A 5,542-nucleotide genomic window follows, 5' to 3' on the forward strand; every position below is an offset into this window, starting at 1 on the left:
TATGGTCTAGTTTTGGCCATTTCTGAGTAGTTTTTTAGGTGGAACTTCTGGGAAATGATGTAATTAGTTGACCATGATCCTTTAGGGTATGAAAGAACACTTTTAGGGACTTAAGGAGCCCTTATTTTATGGACATATGAGTTTGGTTTTGTAGTGCCCAAATATGTCCATAACAGCTGCCCCCTAAAGAATGAGGTCATAAATCTTCTAATGTCGGGTTAAATGCTTTATCATGAGGATCCAAATTATTCGTACTAGAAGGTGACCTATATATGATACAATACAATACATCATCATCATATTATTTTCATGATCTAGCTGAGGCGGCCATTTCCATGCTCAGCTTTATAAATTCATTTTCCTATGCATAGGATAGACAATCGTCTGTTGTTTCAGACTCGTGATTCTTCGCATGAAGAGTCATCTTCTTTTGTTTAGATGACTATCTGTGTAGATTTTGTGCACATTTGATTCTTTATGTTCCTAAATATATCGCAGCTCGGATGGACGAAACTAGATCCGAGTTCTTCAAAACTCATTCAATCTTCGCCTGATGTACAAGTCGATCCATGTGAAAAGATGTTCTGAAGTCGAACATGGAAAGACATCGCCTGATTACCAGCCAATAATGTAAGCTGTTAACAGATGCGAGAGGAGTCACCGATAATGATGATGACCCTCAAGGTACTACAGTACAATTCACGTGGTGTGAATATATGAGTTGATGTCGAACACCACACAAAATCTTTCAGTCGAAGGTCATTGATGTAAACCTATCGCCAGAAGTGAGAAACTTGCCATTGAGGCATGCAAGCTTCAAAGTACTGAAAGGGTTGTTTCTAAGTCAAATTCTTGGATAATGAGCTGATGTCGACAAGAAGTGACCTGTCGTAGGAGGGCCTTGATGTATCCCACATCTACGACGCAAAACAGAGCAAATGATTTTTGTGGAGGTGAAAACGATCTGATGATATAAGGTTCAGGAATGGCGGTCATGAAAAATGAAGGGTGGAAGTATTGCAGTGGATGAGGCGTTTGCTAGATGGTGAATTCTCTGAATGAATTCTCTTGAACATATTGGTGACACTGATATGGACTTGGTAGCGTTAACCCCATGGATGGTATGGAGGACCAATGGTGATGGTGAATGGAAAAACCCAACCCAACTCAATCATGGTGATGGAGTGAAAGTGTCATGTTCAAGAGTGACTTGCTACCAATAAAGTTCTTCAAGTTTTCTTCCCATTTTTCCCCAGTCATTGCTGACTAGTACCTATTTATTTTTGACAAGCTTGAGGAGGATAACATATGCTTGGTCTATAATTTTCCCTCTGGAAAAACCTGTCGCTTTGTGTTTAGCAAGCCTAGCGTCAGTGAGACTTGCTCTTGTCTGGGTGGACAAGTTTGTCGCTATTGTTTTAACAAGTTTAATGACAAAGATAACTCGGTCCTTTTCATGTTTAGAGAGTTTGAAAAGGGATGAAAAGGAGACTCCAACAGTCCTTTTTCGTGGCATAATCCCTTAAGTCTGAAAAAGTATAAAATAATATGAAAGGGATGACTTTTCGATAGCTTTAACGAGCCGACAAAGACAAGCGCTCGATCTTTTTGTTTAATAATCCCTCAGGTTCAAAAAGATTAAAATATATGAGAGGGATGGCATTCCCTTTACTTTAACGACCTGGAAAGGCCAATGGCTCGACGATCTTTTTATATTTAACGAGTCTAAAAAGAGTTTAAAAGGGACTCATTTTTTAGGAATGAGTGGTATTTTCAGGTAGCAACTAGTTCCAGGTAAGTTTGGAACTTCTTGAAACATGGCAGTGTGAAGAGGGTGGCAATCAAAATCACTCGTCGCAGTTGTTCCTCAAAAGGGTAAACAATCAAGTGGAAGCATATGGTCGGCCAAATGAATGGAGGTGATGGTAGGAACACAACCAAGGTTCAAAAGGGCTAATAGCATAGCGATCACAAAGGTTATTTACCAAAGGTGGTTTCATTTTTTAATGAGCTTGAATTAGGAGAAACTATGCTCAGTGCAGGTTTATTTTTTAACGAGCTTGAACCTTGTGGGAACATTTCTCTTACCATTCTTTTGATAATGTCTCTTGGTAGATTTATTTTTTAATGAGCTTGAACACTACTATAACATGTGCTCATTGCCTTTTTATGTAGGCTAGAAACGACCAAGCTACAAGGTTAAAGGGTTGAGAACCTACAAACTAAGAAAAACAAAAGTCATTTTTTCACTTGCATGCAAAGGTTTGCATGCCTCCAGGTGTTTCAGTAAAAGGAGAGTTTCCAGGTTACCAAATAGAAGTCCTTGTGGTTAGGCAGGATTGTTTCTGTCAGCAGACAAAAACTCTTCCTTTGCTTTGTCCATCGAAATAGACATAACGTACGAAGGTGAATGGTGTGAGCTTCCAACCATAATTGTACAAAGGAAATAAGTGTATCAGACTAATCACATAACCTACACAGGAATGTTTTTTAGCCCAAGCATTACAAACTTTCAAGAAAATCTCTCTTTTCCTCTGGGTTCACTTGTCGAAGCAGACTAGGGTCCATTGCCCCTAAACATCATCACATTCACCGAACTACTCGCCGTAATTAGGTGGATGAAATGAAGGTTGAAGAGACATTTTTGACGCGAAGAGACCATTTAGGGATGATGGCTGATTCATAGCTGTGTTTGAACTAGGAAATGAAAATTGGTTGACAAGTTGCACCAGTCTGCCTTCATGTGGAAAACACATCACTCGAAAGAATGTGGAAACAATAGCTTCCATGCTATATATATAGTCACGTCCAAGGAGTAGATTGTAATCTAGTGAACCTTGGACTACCATCACATTCAAATGAATGGTTTTATTTCTCAAAGTTATCGGTAACTTTGGAAGGATCCCTAATGGTCGACTGGTTCCTTTGTTGAAGCTCGATAAATTTTGTTTTTCAGGCAAAAGCGATGGGGAACCAAGTGCTTTCCAAGAAGTTGAGGAAACGATACTCACTGAAGCCCCTTCATCTATGATAGTGCCAGACACGATCATCTATTAAACTTGTACTATGATTCATAATGGTACATTAGATGGAAGGTGGGGTTTTTCTAGTTGATTCCAATCAAAGAAAATGACTAGACTTCTCAGAGGAGGTACCAGAAAAATGTCTGAATAAGATTCATGAACTAGGAGGGTCTCTTCCTTTTGTAAAGGAATGGGTGGATTGCCCCCAAGTTCATTAGACTCTGTATCGACAAAAAGAATTTGAACGGTGTCATTCTCATTCTCTTTGGAAACTGTATCATCCGAAGGTGGGCCTTCTAAAGGCAAGATTGGCTCGACTGCCATCTCGACCAGTTGACTTTGGTCCGTTATGGACTCAATAGGTTCACTTTCAATGATAGGAGATTCCAGCGACAATTGAGTTATGTCAATCGGGTTTTCAACTAGCAAAGGACTTGGTAAGAGCTTCCTATATCCAGGTGGAAGTTGTTGCGGTGAAGCAGGATGGTTATCCAAAATGCTTTTGGCTTCATCCAGAAAAGGACAACGGTGAAGAGTATGATCACCTTCACATAACCTACATGGAACTCTGACTTTTCCTTTCGGTCTATCGACTTTGTTTTCACTAGTTGATGGTGTGCTGTCAACCTGACTGTCAGAGGTTGATGACACCGAATGGTGCAAACGGGGAGACCATTCTCTCAAGATCCGCGGAATGCAAGGGCAATCTCGATGGTAGTGGCTCCCCTTGCAAATTGCGCATGGAGTTTTTGGTTTGGAAAGTTTAGTGTGCGGATTTTCACTGGATGATGCATTGTTGTTCCCTTGTTTAGCTGGCTTCTTCTTCTTCTCCTTCCCTTTCTTTTTCTTCTCAGCTACTTGGTTTTTAGTGTCACTAGTTTCACCAAGCGAAGAGGAAGAAGGGGAAGGAGAAACAAATGAAGTAGAAGGTGAAGGGTTAACTTCAGTATCATTTGGTTGCTGATTAGATTGTTGAGGAATTATGGTGTTTTGAACGATAGAGGTCGAGAAAAGCCATACCAGCAAGCCGACTGTGATTCCTGGAAGGGACAATGTAGCCATATATGGCGAACCAATATCTCCGCAAGAGGAGAAAGGACTAGGATTCCCTCCAAGAGGGATTCCTTGATTGGTAGACTCCATTATCTCAACCTCAAATTAGCGAAGGAACGGGGATTTTATTCCGATTAAAATAAATTTTAAGACACTTTGACGTAACTTGCTTTTTTAATTTTTAAGAGTCGAGAAAAAGCTAAAGGTGACTCTAGCCACCTTTGATTTTTAATGAGCTTGAAGTGATAAGTGCTCAGATGGACCTTTTATTTTAAGGAGTCAAAAAGGAACAAAAGTGACTACTCTGGAAATCTAGACAAAGGGATTACCAAACCCATCACAAAACTGCAAAATACACCTTGGTGATAAATGATAGAGAAATTACCAAGGACTTATGTATGGTAGTCAATCTTCCCGAATGTTGTGTTCAATGCATTGCGATCGATAGGGTGGTAGACACGGCTTCCTAAGGATAAAGGATATCAGCCTATTGTGGTCTCCCAATATATACTCGACGGTACGGGGAGCAAAAGTCCGTACTGGCACTTGTCATATCAAAGAGGAGGAATCACCCAACCTTCGATGAAAATGATAGTTACTAGGTTTTACAACGCCAGAACACGTCTCTAGCCTAGACTTCTAGATGTGTTGCGTTAGATTCCAAAGCGTTTTTATGTTCATTGAGATTTATTTTAGAGTTGATCTTGCTTAGAAGTTTGTCTTTCAAGGTTCACCGCGTGATGTAGATGTAAAATTCCTAAATATGCAATCTAAAATGATAAACAGTCGTTTATGTTCTTTTAGCAATGAAAATCCTAGCTACAAAGGAAAGAAGATTATGATTTTCTTTTAGCAGAGAGCATAGAGCACACACTAAATGCACTTTCCTAAATCAAATTTCGCATGCATTCAAAATGCAAATGCACGTGCATGTATTTGTTTTCCGCTTCCTTAATGTGTGAATGCCAAAAAGAAAAGCTAAGTATAGATCTGAACTATTTTCTTTCAAAGCGACATTTATAACAATTTCTTTTCAAAACAAAAGGAAGACTAAGATGACACTTTTCGATTTCGAATTGAAAACTTAAAAAAAACACTTCAAATACTAATAACTCAAATCAAGTACAATGACAAAAGTACAATCAACTATCTAGAAAAGGAATACTTTACGACACTCTTCTTTTGATTCAAAATGACAATTATGACACTTGCATAAAAAACGACAGTTCGATTAGGCTACTTTCGACAAAGGAAGACTGTAAATGATTTACAAATACACAAAAACATTTACAATTCCTAACTGATGGAGGCTAAAATATGTGAACGAAGAAAGTTCCAACAAGAAGATACTGATCATGAACAACAAAACTATTGAACAGAGCTGAAAACAAGGAGAAAAAACCAACTTTCAGAGAAGAAAATAGTATCACTCAATCATCGCACCTGCAACACAGGGAAACAGGGAT

This window comes from Pinus tabuliformis, chromosome 4_1 (assembly GCF_031772625.1).
Source record: "Pinus tabuliformis cultivar Carrire ecotype Pingquan chromosome 4_1, CPIR1, whole genome shotgun sequence".
Taxonomy (NCBI): Eukaryota; Viridiplantae; Streptophyta; class Pinopsida; order Pinales; family Pinaceae; genus Pinus; species Pinus tabuliformis.